Source organism: Pseudophryne corroboree, chromosome 10, assembly GCF_028390025.1.
Source record: "Pseudophryne corroboree isolate aPseCor3 chromosome 10, aPseCor3.hap2, whole genome shotgun sequence".
NCBI classification, from domain to species: Eukaryota; Metazoa; Chordata; class Amphibia; order Anura; family Myobatrachidae; genus Pseudophryne; species Pseudophryne corroboree.
Genome location: NC_086453.1, coordinates 64,473,868 through 64,492,875, shown reverse-complemented (window position 1 = coordinate 64,492,875; position 19,008 = coordinate 64,473,868).

Genomic DNA, 19,008 nt, shown 5'->3' with positions numbered 1-19,008 from the left:
GATTGGGTAGCGGGGGGCGGGCAGGGGGCAGGGCGAAGCCATGGGCTGTAAAAGCAAATTGAAATTGTATGGGGAAGTTGCACCTATACTGGTGCCTCAATGACAGGGGCGTGCATTCAGCCCACCTGTCAGTCCCCCAGATGTGATTGGACCAGCGGATCCGGTGAATCCGCTGGCCAGCGAGCACATGCGGCGGCACAACGCGGCGGACATTGTGGCAGCGGGACCCGGCTGGGAGAAAGGGTGGCTTGCTGCAGACCTGGATCTGAAAGGATGCAGTCCCTGCCAGCCATTCTTCAGAGTTCGGCAGCGGGGAGCGGCTTACCATTTCAAAAGTGGTGCATCAGCGTCATTTTTGAAATTCAAGATGGCCACCTCGTCGCATCATCGCCCTGCCCCTCAACTGGCTTATATAAGCCAACAGGTAGCGGAAGTCAGCCCGGCGGCAGGGAGGGAGTAGGCAAGAGCTCCCGAAGATAGAAGACGCCGGAAGTCCTGTGGTGGTGGCCATCAAAAGAACTTAAAGGCCGCCGCCCCATAGTTGAGGATGCCAGAAGCCCTGGGGATGCAGCGGTCATGCAAAAGAGTTTAAATGCCGCCGCCCCCAGGTGAAGGTGCAGCTGAATAAACTATTTCAACATTAGATGTCTGTGTTTTTATTGTAATATTTTCTTTACAGGCGGACTACGGGTGCCAGCGGGCCCTTAATGTCCGGGCATGCTGGCACTTGGGTTCTCCAAGTGCCGGCATGCTGGGGCAGGCTTGCTGGGACCTGTAGGCTGCCTGTAATGAACAATATTAGTATGTCATGAACTCCACACCCACCGCCACCAGGGGTGCGGGGCATAGCACTGGCTGACTGTTGCTCGGGGGGGACCCCATTTAAATTTTGGAGGTCCCCACTTTCTGAGGAATGCCAACCCTGGCCTGACTGGTTTGGGGTGTGTGTAATCAGAACCGGCCATAGGCATAGGCAAACTAGGCAATTGCCTAGGGCATTTGATATGCCTAGGGGCATCATCAGCTTCTGCTGATTAAAATGATATGTGGCATGCCTATATTCTGTATGTAGCATTTCATATGCAGATACAGCCACAGTCTCACACAGTATATAGGCATGCTGCATATCAATTTAATCAGCAGAAGCTGCTTGTGCATCCTAGCCACATAGCAATGCAAATAAGATGCATTTTCATTAAAAAAGGTGCCTGACGTTAGCATTGAGGCAAGATTTATGAGGACACATCTGTATCCAAGCAGAGGCAGAGGTCACAGTGTTAGTGGCAGTGTGAGTGCTGTGTACATGTGAGTGGGTTGGTTGTGCAATAGTGTTCGGAATATGTGTAAGGAGCATTTTGTGTGTCACATAAAAATGCATTTATAATGTGCAACATATGTGTAAGGGGCACTATGTGTGTCATTATGTGTATAAGGGCATTAATAATGTGTGGCATATGTGTAAAAGGGTACTACTGTATGTGTGTCATTATGTGTATAGGGGCACTAATAATGTGTGGCAAATGTGCAGGGGGAACTATGTGTGTCATTATGTGTATAAGGGCATTAATAATGTGCGGCTTATGTGTAAGGGACATAATGTGTAAAAGGGCATTAATAAAGGTTGTCATAATGTGTAAGGCGCATTATGTTTATAAGGACATTAATAATGTGTCTCATATGTGTAAGGGGCATTACTGTGTGGAATTATGTGTATAAATGCATTACTAATGTGTGGCATTATGTGTATAAGGTGCTCTACTATGTGGCGTTGCATATAGAAAGGGCACTACTGTGTCGTCTAATGTGAATAAAGAGCAATAGGGTGTGGTGTAATGTGAATAAGGAGCAATTCAGTGTGATGTAATGTGAATAAGGGGCTCTACTGTGAGGAGTAACGTTTATAATGTAAAGTGATACTACTGTGGGATGTAATATAAATTATGAACACTATCGTATGATCAAATGTGAATAAAGTTGCAGTACTGTGTGGCGTAATTGGAATTTGGGTTACTATTGTGTGGCCATGCCCCTTGCCAACAAAAACACGCCCCTTTTTGGGCTGTGCGCCAAATGTGCAAACTGTTCCTATTTAAAATATAGGGGATACAAACACCAAAATAAGGACTGCTATGGATGAGGGGTGGTGGTGCTGGGAAAGAGGTGCAAGGTCAGAGGCGGAACCAGCGGTGGTGCTAGGGGGCACCAGCCAAAATCTTGCCTAGGGCATCATATTGGTTAGGGCCGGCTCTGTGTTTAATGCTATGGTAGGGGGACCCCACACCAAGTGTCTCTCTTGCTATGGCATTATCCCCCCTGGCTTTTGTGTGTGTGTGTGTGGTTTGCATGTCACTAAGTTCCTCCCCAGTCACTGCCCTCACCGCACGTCACTGCTGCAGACTTTGACCTAAACATTGTGAGCTATAAGGTGGTAAAAAATTTCTGCAAATGACTGGAAATTAATGTTTTTGAGGTTAATAACACTCTTGGGACAAAAAAAAATGCTAAGATTATGTAATGTTGGCATTTTTTGACAATTAAAAAAAAAAAAAAAAATCCAAATCCAAAGCCTGTCACAGCTGTTTGGCAAATCCAAATCCCACCGACGAATTCGAATCCAAATCATCCGGGCCGGCGCACATCTCTGATTATAAGTGCAATGTGTTATTAAGTATTCATATTATGTGTTTTTTTTAAATATGAAGTACACAGGTGTTTTAATTGATCACTTTGTTGCTCACCTATGTGTAATTCTGTTTACCTTAAGAGGGCTCTCTATCTCTGCAATCATCTTTTTTTGCCTATTGTTGTATGTTAAGTGTTTGTGGAAGAACACTTTTTTGCACACATTTCTAGCTGCACTTTCTGTTTTATTGTGCACCTGTATAAGGGTATCCGAACTCCAGGTCGACAACAAAAAGGTCGACACACCTTAGGTCGATGCCAATAGGTCGACACACCTTAGGTCAACATGGACAAAAGGTTGACATGGACAAAAGGTCGACCTGAACAAGGTCGACATGGAAAAAGGTCGACATGAGTTTTTCACGATTTTTTTCTTTTTTGGAACCTTTTCATACCTAACGATCCACGTGGACTATGATTGGAACGGTAATCTGTGTCGAGCTGCAAGGGGACACGGTGCACTAATTGGGGTTTCCGGTCACTCTACGAAGAAAACGACACAAAAAAATAATTAAAAAACCTCATGTCGACCTTTTTCCATGTCGACCTTGTCCATGTCGACCTTTTGTCCATGTCGACCTTTTGTCCATGTCGACCTAAGGTGTGTTGACCAATTGGCGTCGACCTAAGGTGTGTCAACCTTTTTGTTGTCGACCTGGAGTCCCAGACCCTGTATAAGAATTTATTTTTTGTATTATAAAAATGACAGGAGCTGATTGGCTGGTACCTTATCTCCGTCGATTTTATCTCTCTTCAAGGCTTAGGGCCAGTGGCGTAAGTTCGTCCCAGATGCCCGGAGGCAAGATATATATATATATATATATATATGTGTGTGTGTGTGTATATGGAATGTTCTGAATAAAAAAATGGGTATGTATATATATATATATATATATATATATATATACACATACAGTATATATGTTGTATCTACTACATAACAGTGAAAATGTGTCCTTCTGTCTTTCTATACAAATCCACAGTTTACAAGCAAAGATAGTGAAATTTGACATACGGGCGTATTAAAACACGCCGTAGGCAATTGAAAAATTGGAAATCCTTAGCACCCCTAGGGGGTGGGACAGCAGCACAGAGTATATCAGGAGACAGCATAACTCCGGAATTGCTGGACCCATGTACTCTAAAATTGGTACACATATGCCTTACAATCGGGGAACAAACTATGGGGGGGGGGGGGGAGGAAACACCCCTAGCACTCCTAGGGGTGAGGCAGCAGCACTGAGTATTTCAGCAGAGAGCACAACTCTGGAATGCCTGCAGCAATTTACAACAAACTTGGTACACATATGACTTACACTCTGTAAACACACACTGTGGGGTTCAGGCACCCCTAGGGGTGGGACAGCAGCACAGAGTATATCAGCAGTCAGCATAACTGTGGAAGGCCTGGAGCAATTTACTCCAAACTTGGTACAAATATGATTTACAATCTGGGAGCAAACTCTGTGGGGGTTACACACCCCTAACACCCCTAGGGATGGGACAGCAGCACAGAGTATTTCAGAAGACAGCATAACTCCCGAATGCCTGGACCAATTTACAACAAACTTGGTACACATATGACTTACAAGTTGGGAACAAACACTGTGGGGGTAAGACACCCCTATCACCCCTAGGGGTGAGGCAGCAGCACAGAGTTTTTCAGCAGACAGCATAACTGTGGAAGGTCTGGAGCAAATTACACCAAACTTGGTACACATCTGACTTACAATCTGGGAACAAACTCTGTGGGGGTTAGACGCCCCTAGCACCCCTAGGGGTAGGACAGCAGCACAGAATATTTCAGAAGACAGCATAACTCCTGAATGCCTGGACCAATTTACACCAAACTTGATACACAGATGACTTACACTATGGGAACAAACACTGTGGGGGTAACACACCACTAGCACCCCTAGGGGTGGGCCAGCAGCACAGACTATATCAGGACATGCATGATATGTCGGTGATGACAGGGCTGCATGTGAACAGGGCCAGTGATATGATGTGAGGAGGGGAATGGATGTAGCAGGAACCCACACACTGAGAGTTATATAGTGGAAATAGCATGGTCCCCCAGCAGCACACAGTAAATCAGGAGATACATAATGTGCTGCGCTATATAAGAAACTGTAAATAAATCAATAATTTCACAGAGCACTGACATGATGTGAGGAGGGGAATGGAGGCAGCAGGAAGCCACAGACTGAGAGTTGTATAGTGGGGAGAGCAGGGTCCCTTGGGGGACCAAAAAGGGGTCCGGGCACTACACAAAGTGCATCAGGGAAGCAAGATATGCCTACATACTAGAACGCCAACCAACATAAATCAATGAAGAACTATCATTCTAATTTACCATCCACCATTCCCGTAGCGAATTCCACCATTCCCGTAGCGAATCACGGGTATTCAGCTATCTACAATGTTATTTATACTGTGTGTTTAATATTTACATGTAGTTTTGTAAACAGACATTCTTAAAATCTCGGGTACTCCAGCTAGATATATATATATATATATATATATATACACTGCTCAATAAAATAAAGGGAACACTTAAACAACACAATGTAACTCCAAGTCAATCACACTCCTGTGAAATCAAACTGTCCACTTAGGAAGCAACACTGATTGACAATCAATTTCACATGCTGTTGTGCAAATGGAATAGACAACAGGTGGGAATTATAGGCAATTAGCAAGACACCCCCAATAAAGGAGTTGTTCTGCAGGTGGTGACCACAGACCACTTCTCAGCTCCTATGCTTTCTGGCTGATGTTTTGGTCACTTTTGAAAGTTGGCGGTGCTTTCACTCTAGCGTTAGCATGAGACGGAGTCTACAACCCACACAAGTGGCTCAGGTAGTGCAGCTCATCCAGGATGGCACATCAATGCGAGCTGTGGCAAGAAGGTGTGCTGTGTCTGTCAGCGCAATGTCCAGAGGATGGAGGCGCTACCAGGAGACAGGCCAGTACATCAGGAGACGCGGAGGAGGCCGTAGGAGGGCAACAACCCAGCAGCAGGACCGCTACCTCCGTCTTTGTGCAAGGAGGAACAGGAAGAGCACTGCCAGAGCCCTGCAAAATGACCTCCAGCAAGCCACAAATGTGCATGTGCCTACTCAAACGATCAGAAACAGACTCCATGAGGGTGGTATGAGGGCCCGACGTCCACAGGTGGGGGTTGTGCTTACAGCCCAACACCGTGCAGGACGTTTGGCATTTGCCAGAGAACACCAAGATTGGCAAATTCGCCACTGGCGCCCTGTGCTCTTCACAGATGAAAGCAGGTTCTCACTGAGCACATGTGACAGACGTGACAGAGTTTGGAGACGCCAAGGAGAACGTTCTGCTGCCTGCAACATCCTCCAGCATGACCGGTTTGGCAGTGGGTCAGTAATGGTGTGGGGTGGCATTTCTTTGGGGGGCCGCACAGCCCTCCATGTGCTCGCCAGAGGTAGCCTGACTGCCATTAGGTACCGAGATGAGATCCTCAGACCCCTTGTGAGACCATATGCTGGTGCGGTTGGCCATGCGTTCCTCCTAATGCAAGACAATGATAGACCTCATGTGACTGGAGTGTGTCAGCAGTTCCTGCAAGACGAAGGCATTGATGCTATGGACTGGCCCGCCCGTTCCCCAGACCTGAATCCAATTGAGCACATCTGGGACATCATGTCTCGCTCCATCCACCAACGCAAAGTTGCACCACAGACTGTCCAGGAGTTGGCAGATGCTTTAGTCCAGGTCTGGGAGGAGATCCCTCAGGAGACCATCCACCACCTCATCAGGAGCATGCCCAGGCATTGTAGGGAGGTCATACAGGCACGTGGAGGCCACACACAATACTGAGCCTCATTTTGACTTGTTTTAAGGACATTATATCAAAGTTGGATCAGCCTGTAGTGTGTTTTTCCACTTTAATTTTGAGTGTGACTCCAAATCCAGACTTCCATGGGTTAATAAATTTTATTTCCATTGATCATTTTTGTGTGATTTTGTTGTCAGCACATTCAACTATGTAAAGAACAAAGTATTTAATAACAATTTCATTCATTCAGATCTAGGATGTATTATTTTAGTGTTCCCTTTATTTTTTTGAGCAGTGTACATACAGTGCATCCGGAAAGAATACACAGCTCTTCACTTTTTCCACATTTTGTTATGTTACAGCCTTATTCCAAAATGGAATAAATAATTTTTTAAACTCAAAATTCTACACACAATGGTGGTCATTCCGAGTTGTTTGCTCGTTGCCGTTTTTCGCAATGCAGCGATTAAGTGGAAAATGCGCATGCGCATGGTATGCAGAGCGCATGCGCTAAGTAATTTAACACAAAACTTTGGAGATTTGCACAAGCTCGAGCAACGTTTTTTCAAAGCTCGAGTGATCGTAGTGTGATTTGCAGGAAGTGGGTGTTTCTGGGCGGCAACTTGGCGTTTTCAGGGAGTGTGCTAAAAAACGCAGGCGTGCCAGGTAAAAACGCAGGAGTGGCTGGCAGAACGCAGGGCGTGTTTGTGACGTCAAACCAGGAAATAAACGGACTGAGGTGATCGCAATCTAGGAGTAGGTCTGGAGCTACTCAGAAACTGCAAGGAATTATTTAGTAGCAAATCTGCTAATCTTTCATTCGCAATTCTGCTAAGCTAAGATACATTCCCAGAGGGCGGCGGCCTAGCGTTTGCAATGCTGATAAAAGCAGCTAGCGAGCGAACAACTCGGAATGACCACCAATACCCCATACTGTCAATGTGAAACAAGTGTTTTTGTGATTTTTGCAAATGTATTAAAAATAAAAAAACTAAGAAATAAGATGTACATAAGTATTCACAGCCTTTGCCATGAAGCTCAAAATTTAGCTCAGGTGCATCCTGTTTCCACTGATCATCCTTAAGATGTTCCTACAGCTTAATTGGAGTCCACCTCTGGTAAATTCAGTTGATTGGACATGATTTGGAAAGGCACACACCTGTCTATATAAGGTCCCACACTTGACAGTGCATGTCTGAGCACAAACCAAGCTTGAAGTCAAAGGAATTGTCTGTACACCTCCGAGACAGTATTGTCTCAAGGCACAAATCTAGGGAAGGGTACAGAAAAATATCTGCTGCTTTGAAGGTCCCAATGAGCACAGTGGCCTCCATCATCCGTAAATGGAAGAAGTTCAGAACCACCAGGACTCTTCCTAGAGCTGGCCGGACGTCTAAACTGATCGTGGGAGAAGGGCACTAGTCAGGAGAGTGACCAAGAACCCGATGGTCACTCTGTCAGAGCTACAGCATTCCTCTGTGAAGAGAGGAGATACTTCCAGAAGGACAACCATTTCTGCAGCAATCCACCAATCAGACCTGTATGATAGAGTGTCCAGATGGAAGCCACTTCTTAGTAAAAAGCACATGGCAGCCCACCTGGCGTTTGCCAAATGCACCTGAAGGACTCTCAGACCATAAGAAACAAAATTCTCTGGTCTGATGAGACAAAGATTGAACTCTTTGGTGTGAATGCAAGTCTTGCTGTTTGGAGGAAACCAGGCACCGCTCATCAGCAGGTCAATACCATTCCTACAGTGAAGTATGGTCGTGGCAGCATCATGCTGTGGGGATGTTTTTCAGTGGCAAGAACTGGGAGACTAGTCAGGTTATAGGGAAAGATGAATGCAGCAATGCACAGAGACATCCTGGATGAAGACCTGATCCAGAGCAATCTTGACCTCAGACTGGTTCATCTTTCAGCAGGAAAACGACCCTAAGCACACAGCCAAGATATCAAAGGAGTCCTTGAGAGGCCCAGGCAGAGCCCACACTTGAATTCGATTGAACATCTCTGGAGAGATCTGAAAATGTCTGTGCACTAACGCTTCCCATCCAACCTGACGGAGCTTGAGAGGTGCTGCTAAGACGAATGGGCAAAACTGCCCATATATAGGTGTGCCAAGCTTGTGGCATCATATTAAAAAGACTTGAGGCTGTAATTGCTGCCAAAGGTGCATCAACAAAGTACTGAGCAAAGACTGTGAATACTTATGTACATGTGATTTCTTAGTTTTTTATTTTTAATAAATTAGCAAAAATCTCAAAAAAACTTTTTTCACGTTGTCATTATGGGGTATTGTGTGTAGAAATTTAAGGAAAAAAATAAATTTATTCCATTTTGTAATAAGGCTGTAACATAACAAAATGTGGAAAAAGTGAAGTTGTCAGGAATCTGCATTCTCCATCGCATCACTACTGTGGAACTACAGGTTCCAGCAGTTCAGTTCTGTTTTAGTTCCAGTTTTCAGTCTACTGCAGCCTGGAGTACACAGTGCTTCAGCTAACCCACAGCTGATCTGAACACCCAATCCAGCGGGGTGTGTTCTCACAGAGATCATCCAATCATCACAGACCAAGGTGTATAAACTCCAGTTCCTGGCTCAGTCTCATCGCCTTGGACAACACGTCACATTCTGTGAACAGGCGTCTCCTGTTTGCAGTCCTCTGTCTGCAGAGATACCCCTGTGTATTGGACCTGTGGAACTACAGGTCCCAGCAGTTCCAGTTCCGTTCCAGTTCCAGGTTCCAGTCTTCAATCCTTTGTTTCCAGCAGTCTTCTATTTCTGGCATCTCCAAGTCATCTCCCTGTTCCAGTGTTCCTGTGGAACTACAAACTCCAGCCACAGCCAGCCACAATCCACCAGCAGTAAGAGACTCTCCTCAGGTGTTTTATCATTACCATCTGTGCATCTCAGCAGTTAACATCTATTTGCTTAGAGACTGTCTCCTGCTTAAGCCCATTAGGCTATCTGGACTTGTGCTTCATAGAGACTGTACATTTATCAGAGTTCTGTTTTTCCAAAGTTATTTCATCCTGAGTTATACTGAGACTGTGTGCTTTTTACAATTACCGGAGTTCTGTTTGTTTCAATCATAGTTACCAGTGACTTTTGAATATTTATTTCCTGTGATTTCTGGTTTTGCATTCCACTGCAATTGCATTCCATTGCACCTGTTATTCAATTGCTTTGTGATCCCTGTGACATAATAAATATCAGCGCCTATGCGCAGGACTATTCTTCGGTCTCCTCGTGTATTACGTCACACCAACACTGACCCACTAGCGCCCCCCGCCGTGGACAGACAAAATCAGAATCCTGACAGAAGCGCTGTGAATACTTTCCGGATGCACTGTATATATTTAGAGATGTGCGGCGGGCAATTTTCGTGTTTTGTGTTTTTGGTTTTGGATCTGGATCCCTGCTCGTGTTTTGGATCTGGATTGGTTTTGCCAAAACCACCCTTTCGAGTTTTGGTTATGGATCTGGATGATTTTTGAAAAAAACATAAAAACAGCTAAAATCACAGAATTTGGGGGTAATTTTGATCCTACGGTATTGTTACCCTCAATAACATTTATTTCCACTCATTTCCAGTCTATTCTGAACACCTCACAATATTGTTTTTAGGCCAAAAGGTTGTACCGAGGTAGTTGGATGACTTTGCTAACACAAATGTGTGGCACAAACACCTGGCCCATCTAGGAGTGGCACTGCAGGGGCAGACAGGTTGGCAGTTTTAAAAACTAGGCCCCAAACTGCACATGATGCAAAGAAGAATAGAGGTGCACCGAGGTCGCTGGATGGCTAAGCTAAGCATGAGAAGCTGAGCCACCAGTCATGAACATAGGCCTTAGCCTTTCCTTGCCACTTCGTGTAGTGAATGGGCATATTGCCAATTTTACGTTTCTCATCAGATAATTTCTTTTTTTCCCTGATTATTAATTTTTGCTTCTTGGATTTTACACGCCTTCTATGACATTGGACATTGGCCTTAGCAGACGACGTTGATGGAATTGCATCATCAATGTCATGACTGGTGGCAGCAGCAGCAACTTCAGCACTAGTACAAGGAACAGGAAGTGGTTCCTGAGCTTCCACTATTTTTTCCTCCAAATTGTTGTTCTCCATTTCACAGGACAGCACCTCTTTATTATTACAGCTCACAGAATAGTGCCCTTTTATTTTCACAGCGCCCTCTGTATTCTTACAGCATACAGGACCAGTGTAATGTTATTTTTACAGCAGCAACACCCCTGAATATTTACAACATACAGGGCCAGTATAATGTTATTAAGACATCAGCACCCCTATATTTCACAGCATACAGGAGCAGTGTGCTTTTCATTTTTAACTGCACCCAAACATATATGAGAGAGAATAGTGGATCTTGCTACGGACAAGCAGGAGGGCACCGCCGTCGTCCGGAGTGCACCTTCGCCGTGGCAAGATCCGCTACTGGTGCCGCCTGGTGCTGTGTAGATGCGGAGCGCGATGGAGTCATCGCGCACCACACTGCATTGTGGGAGCAGCACATAGATGCAAGAGGTCATAAATGAGGTCATGACGTCTCTCCCATAGATCAGAGGAGCGGTGCCGGCGGCCGGAGACGGAGGGCAGCAGCGGTCAGGAAGCAGGAGCGGGGATTGTGAGTACTATTTTATTTTTATTTTTTGTAAGAGGCGCAACTAGGGGGCACAACTCTACAGGGGGCACACTACTGGGGGGCAAAACTACTGGGGGGCACAACTCTACAGGGGGCCCACTACTGGGGGCAATACTACTGGGGGCACAACTCTACAGGGGGCACAGTACTGGGGGGCAATACTACTGTGGGCACAGCTACAGGGGGCACAACTACTGAGGGCACAGCTACAGGGGGCATACCGGTCTACGCCCCTTCTCCATGAAGCCACGCCCCTATTTTTTCACCCTGGGTGCCATATGGTCTAGATCCGGCCCTGTATGTGTGTGTATGTATGTATGTATGTATGTGTGTGTGTGTGTATATATATATATTTCTCTGACGTCCTAAGTGGATGCTGGGGACTCCGTAAGGACCATGGGGAATAGCGGCTCCGCAGGAGACAGGGCACAAAAGTAAAAGCTTTAGGATCAGGTGGTGTGCACTGGCTCCTCCCCCTATGACCCTCCTCCAAGCCTCAGTTAGGTTTTTGTGCCCGGCCGAGAAGGGTGCAATCTAGGTGGCTCTCCTAAAGAGCTGCTTAGAGTAAAAGTTTTGTTAGGTTTTTTATTTTCAGTGAGTCCTGCTGGCAACAGGCTCACTGCAACGTGGGACTTAGGGGAGAAGAAGTGAACTCACCTGCGTGCAGGATGGATTGGCTTCTTAGGCTACTGGACACTAGCTCCAGAGGGACGATCACAGGTACAGCCTGGATGGGTCACCGGAGCCGCGCCGCCGACCCCCTTGCAGATGCTGAAGAGAGAAGAGGTCCAGAAATCGGCGGCTGAAGACTTCCCAGTCTTCTTAAGGTAGCGCACAGCACGGCAGCTGTGCGCCATTGCTCTCAGCACACTTCACACCAACGGTCACTGAGGGTGCAGGGCGCTGGGGGGGGGGCGCCCTGGGCAGCAATGAAAGTACCTATGCTGGCTAAAAATACATCACATATAGCCCCTGAGGCTATATGGATGTATTTAACCCCTGCCAGGTTGTCAGAAAAACCGGGAGAAGAGCCCGCCGGAAAGTGGGCGGGGCCTATTCTCCTCAGCACACAGCGCCATTTTCCTACACAGCTCCGCTGCTAGGAAGGCTCCCAGGCTCTCCCCTGCACTGCACTACAGAAACAGGGTTAAAACAGAGAGGGGGGGCATTTTGTGTGGCGATATTATAATATATTAAGATGCTATAAGGGAAAACACTTATTATAAGGTTGTCCCTGTATAATTATAGTGTTTTGGTGTGTGCTGGCAAACTCTCCCTCTGTCTCCCCAAAGGGCTAGTGGGGTCCTGTCCTCTATCAGAGCATTCCCTGTGTGTGTGCTGTGTGTCGGTACGTGTGTGTCGACATGTATGAGGACGATGTTGGTGTGGAGGCGGAGAAATTGCCTGTAATGGTGATGTCACCCCCTAGGGAGTCGACACCGGAATGGATGGCTTATTTATGGAATTACGTGATAATGTCAACACGCTGCAAGGTCGGTTGACGACATGAGACGGCCGGCAAACCAATTAGTACCTGTCCAGGCGTCTCAAACACCGTCAGGGGCTTTAAAACGGCCATTACCTCAGTCGGTCGACACAGACACGGACACTGACTCCAGTGTCGACGGTGAAGAAACAGACGTATTTTCCAGTAGGGCCACACGTTACATGATAAGGGCAATGAAGGAGGTGTTACATATTTCTGATACTACAAGTACCACAAAAAAGGGTATTATGTGGGGTGTGAAAAAACTACCTGTAGTTTTTCCTGAATCAGATGAATTAAAAATTGCTAATATCTAAGAAATGATTGGCGTTATACCCTTTCCCGCCAGAAGTTAGGGCGCGTTGGGAAACACCCCCTAGGGTGGATAAGGCATTCACATGCTTATCAAAACAAGTGGCGTTACCGTCTCCAGATACAGCCGCCCTCAAGGAACCAGCTGATAGGAGGCTGGAAAATATCCTAAAAAGTATATACACACATACTGGTGTTATACTGCGACCAGCGATCGCCTCAGCCTGGATGTGCAGTGCTGGGGTGGCTTGGTCGGTTTCCCTGACTGAAAATATTGATACCCTTGACAGGGACAGTATTTTATTGACTATAGAGCATTTAAAGGATGCATTTCTATATATGCGAGATGCACAGAGGGATATTTGCACTCTGGCATCAAGAGTAAGTGCGATGTCCATTTCTGCCAGAAGATGTTTATGGACACGACAGTGGTCAGGTGATGCGGATTCCAAACGGCACATGGAAGTATTGCCGTATAAAGGGGAGGAGTTATTTGGGGTAGGTCTATCGGACCTGGTGGCCACGGCAACAGCTGGAAAATCCACCTTTTTACCCCAAGTCACCTCTCAGCAGAAAAAGACACCGTCTTTTCAGCCTCAGTCCTTTCGTCCCCATAAGGGCAAGCGGGCAAAAGGCCAGTCATATCTGCCCAGGGGTAGAGGAAAGGAAAAAAGACTGCAGCAGGCAGCCCCTTCCCAGGAACAGAAGCCCTCCACCGCTTCTGCCAAGTCCTCAGCATGACGCTGGGGCCTTACAAGCGGACTCAGGTGCGGTGGGGGGTCGTCTCAAGAGTTTCAGCGCGCAGTGGGCTCACTCGCAAGTGGACCCCTGGATCCTACAGGTAGTATCTCAGGGGTACAGATTGGAATTCGAGACGTCGCCTCCTCGCAGGTTCCTGAAGTCTGCTTTACCAACGTCTCCCTCCGACAGGGAGGCAGTATTGGAAGCAATTCACCAGCAGGTGATAATCAAAGTACCCCTCCTACAACAAGGAAAGGGGTATTATTCCACATTATTTGTGGTACCGAAGCCAGACTGCTCGGTGAGACCTATTCTAAATCTGAAATCTTTGAACACTTACATACAAAGGTTCAAATCAAGATGGAGTCACTCAGAGCAGTGATAGCGAACCTGGAAGAGGGGACTATATGGTGTCCTTGGACATCAAGGATGCTTACCTCCATGTCCCAATTTGCCCTTCTCACCAAGGGTACCTCAGGTTCGTGGTACTGAACTGTCACTATCAGTTCAGACGCTGCCGTTTGGATTGTCCACGGCACCCCGGGTCTTTACCAAGGTAAGGGCCGAAATGATGATTCTTCTTCGAAGAAAAGACGTCTTAATTATCCCTTACTTGGGCGATCTCCTGATAAGGGCAAAGTCCAGGGAACAGTTGGAGGTCGGAGTAGCACTATCTCGGGTACTGCTACAACAGCACGGGTGGATTCTAAATATTCCAAAATCGCAGCTGATCCCGACGACACGTCTGCTGTTCCTAGGGATGATTCTGGACACAGTCCAGAAAAAGGTGTTTCTCCCGGAGGAGAAAGCCAGGGAGTTATCCGAGCTAGTCAGGAACCTCCTAAAACCAGGAAAAGTGTCAGTGCATCATTGCACAAGGGTCCTGGGAAAAATGGTGGCTTCTTACGAAGCGATTCCATTCGGCAGATTTCACGCAAGAACTTTTCAGTGGGATCTGCTGGAAAAATGGTCCGGATCGCATCTTCAGATGCATCAGCGGATAACCCTGTCTCCAAGGACAAGGGTGTCTCTTCTGTGGTGGCTGCAGAGTGCTCATCTACTAGAGGGCCGCAGATTCGGCATTCAGGACTGGGTCCTGGTGACCACGGATGCCAGCCTGAGAGGCTGGGGAGCAGTCACACAGGGAAAAAATTTCCAGGGAGTGTGGTCAAGTCTGGAGACTTCTCTCCACATAAATATACTGGAGCTAAGGGCAATTTACAATGCTCTAAGCTTAGCAAGACCTCTGCTTCAAGGTCAGCCGGTATTGATCCAGTCGGACAACATCACGGCAGTCGCCCACGTAAACAGACAGGGCGGCACAAGAAGCAGGAGGGCAATGGCAGAAACTGCAAGGATTCTTCGCTTGGCGGAAAATCGTGATAGCAGTGTTCATTCCGGGAGTGGACAACTGGGAAGCAGACTTCCTCAGCAGGCACGACCTCCACCCGGGAGAGTGGGGACTTCATCTGGAAGTCTTCCACATGATTGTGAACCGTTGGGAAAGACCAAAGGTGGACATGATGGCGTCCCGCCTGAACAAAAAACTGGACAGGTATTGCGCCAGGTCAAGAGACCCTCAGGCAATAGCTGTGGACGTTCTGGTAACACCGTGGGTGTACCAGTCGGTGTATGTGTTCCCTCCTCTGCTTCTCATACCCAAGGTACTGAGAATTATAAGACGTAGAGGAGTAAGAACTATACTCGTGGCTCCGGATTGGCCAAGAAGGACTTGGTACCCGGAACTTCAAGAGATGCTCGCAGAGGACCCATGGCCTCTGCCGCTAAGAAGGGACTTGCTTCAGCAAGTACCATGTCTGTTCCAAGACTTACCGCGGCTGCGTTTGACGGCATGGCGGTTGAACGCCGGATCCTAAGGGAAAAAGGCATTCCGGAAGAGGTCATCCCTACCCTGGTCAAAGCCAGGAAGGAGGTGACCGCACAACATTATCACCACAGGTGGCGAAAATATGTTGCGTGGTGTGAGGCCAGGAAGGCCCCCACGAAGAAATTTCAACTCGGTCGATTCCTGCATTTCCTGCAAACAGGAGTGTCTATGGGCCTAAAATTGGGGTCCATTAAGGTTCAAATTTCGGCCCTGTCGTTTTTCTTCCAGAAAGAATTGGCTTCAGTTCCTGAAGTCCAGACGTTTGTCAAGGGAGTACTGCATATACAACCCCCTTTTGTGCCTCCAGTGGCACCGTGGGATCTCAACGTAGTTCTGGGATTCCTCAAATCACATTGGTTTGAACCGCTCAAATCTGTGGATTTGAAATATCTCACATGGAAAGTGACCATGCGGTTGGCCCTGGCCTCGGCCAGGCTAGTTGTCAGAATTGGCGGCTTTGTCTCACAAAAGCCCATATCTCTTTTTCCATTCGGACAGGGCAGAACTGCGGACTCGTCCCCAGTTTTTCCCTAAGGTGGTGTCAGCGTTTCACCTGAACCAGCCTATTGTGGTACCTGCGGCTAATAGGGACTTGGAGGACTCCAAGTTGCTAGATGTTGTCAGGGCCCTGAAAATATATGTTTCCAGGACGGCTGGAGTCAGGAAAACTGACTCGCTGTTTATCCTGTATGCACCCAACAAACTGGGTGCTCCTGCTTCTAAGCAGACGATTGCTCGTTGGATTTGTAGTACAATTCAGCTTGCACATTCTGTGGCAGGCCTGCCACAGCCAAAATCTGTAAATGCCCATTCCACAAGGAAGGTGGGCTCATCTTGGGCGACTGCCCAAGGGGTCTCGGCTTTACAACTTTGCCGAGCTGCTACTTGGTCAGGGGCAAACACGTTTGCAAAATTCTACAAATTTGATACCCTGGCTGAGGAGGACCTGGAGTTCTCTCATTCGGTGTTGCAGAGTCATCCGCACTCTCCCGCCCGTTTGGGAGCTTTGGTATAATCCCCATGGTCCTTACGGAGTCCCCAGCATCCACTTAGGACGTCAGAGAAAATAAGAATTTACTTACCGATAATTCTATTTCTCGTAGTCCGTAGTGGATGCTGGGCGCCCATCCCAAGTGCGGATTGTCTGCAATACTTGTACATAGTTATTGTTACAAAAATCGGGTTATTATTGTTGTGAGCCATCTTTTCAGAGGCTCCGCTGTTATCATGCTGTTAACTGGGTTCAGATCACAGGTTGTACAGTGTGATTGGTGTGGCTGGTATGAGTCTTACCCGGGATTCAAGATCCTTCCTTATTGTGTACGCTCGTCCGGGCACAGTATCCTAACTGAGGCTTGGAGGAGGGTCATAGGGGGAGGAGCCAGTGCACACCACCTGATCCTAAAGCTTTTACTTTTGTGCCCTGTCTCCTGCGGAGCCGCTATTCCCCATGGTCCTTACGGAGTCCCCAGCATCCACTACGGACTACGAGAAATAGAATTATCGGTAAGTAAATTCTTATTATATATATATATATATATATATATTATACACACACACACACACACACACGGCCGGTGCAAGGTCTCGCTGCACCCTAGGCAAATCTTCAGCCTAGTGCCCCCTAACCTGCAAACCCCCACCACCACCTCTTGGAGGGGAGATGCAGGTGGTCACTAGGTGGGCTGGGGTGAATTGCATCATTGTGTATACATACATATATATGTACGCTCCTTATTGTATTCCATCCCGCCATCTGTAAGTTCATTACTAACCCGCATACAGACACATCCTTCAGTTTTTTGCTAGATGAATTCAGTGGTGCCCTCCAGTGGCTGGCGCCCCTAGGCAGCCGCCTAAAGCTGCCTAATGGTAGAGCCGGCCCTGCGCGCGCGCACACACACACACACTTCATTGTCACTTATTTTACATCACACCTTTCTTAGCAGTCATACACAGGATTCGAGCCCATGGGGGCATATTCATAATGAAAAAATTGTCAACTGAGAAGTTTTAGTTTTTAATTCTCAGCCTTCTCGATCACAATTTTTTCAGTATTCATCATTTTTTGATAGTAAATTTATCACTTCGGAAAAACTGGACCTTTTGCAGAGTTTTTCGGAAAGTGATATACAGTATTTCTCCTAGTAGCCAGTCTGTCTGGCTGCAGCCGTGGCCATCCCCACTCCCCCCACTGGTATGATACTGCCGGGCTGCCCACTGTAACCGCAGCCCCCGGCCCCCCCACCCTGCCCCCGCTGGCATGTTATAACAGCAGCTGCCCTGCCCCCGGACCTTCTGCATCTCCCCCCGCCAGCTCACCGCCCTGGACCCCCTGCATCTTCCCCCGCCGGCTCACCACCGCAGACCCTCTGCACCTAACCCCCACGGTTCATTGCCCTGGACCCTTTGCACCTTCCCTTGCCGGCTTGATATTGCGGGGCTGCCCTCTGCACCCCTACTCCAGCAGCCATGTAGTGTGGTCTCTTCGGCTGCAGAAGTCTCGGCTGCAGAAGTCTCTCTGTGTAAACGGCAGCTTGTGTAGAGATTTGGGTCTATTCACCATCTCAGGATGACGAAGACTCTCATTCAAACTCCGAAAAGAAAGTATTTTCGGAGTTTGATGGATGTCACAATTTCTACATTCCCTGGGGAATGTAGAAATTGTGACATTTTAAGGATGATGAATATGCCCCACGACCTGTTACACTGAAGGCAAACACCTTACTGACAGAGCTAGGTACTCGGAAACCTCTCCTGCGTGCACCACTTACTGATAGAGCCAGGTACTTGGAAACCCCCCCCCTGCGTGCGCCACTTACCCCCGTCCCTCCCCGGAAACTCTTCTGCCGTTCACATATCTGCACCGCGATCACAGGGGATCAGTATGGTTTACCTACAATCAAAATCCTGACGGTCCAAACACCGACAACAGTTGACCGATGGTCAAAATACCGACAAGGTCAAAATACGGACCTGGTCAAAATACCAACATGTAAAATCTCGACAGGTCAAAGAGTCGACATGAGTTTTTACATTTTTTTGGGTGTGTATGTTGACATAGGTCAACATGGACACCGTATAAGTGTACCGCTGCGCTCGCCATGCTTCGGGCACGGTGCCTCGCTGCGCTCGGCACACTATTATATTCCCCCTCCATATCCACTGGGATGGTAAAGTATGTACAAGTCGGTTTCAATTAACAAAATCATGAAAAACTCATGTTGATTTTTTTTTAACCTGTCGACATTTTAAATCAGAGGTTCTCAAACTCGGTCCTCGGGGGCCCACACAGTGCATGTTTTGCAGGTCTCCTCACAGAATCGCAAGTGAAATAATTAGCTCCACCGGTGGACCTTTTAAAATGTGTCAGTGAGTAATTAATACACCTGTGCCCCTGCTGGGTTACCTGCAAAACATG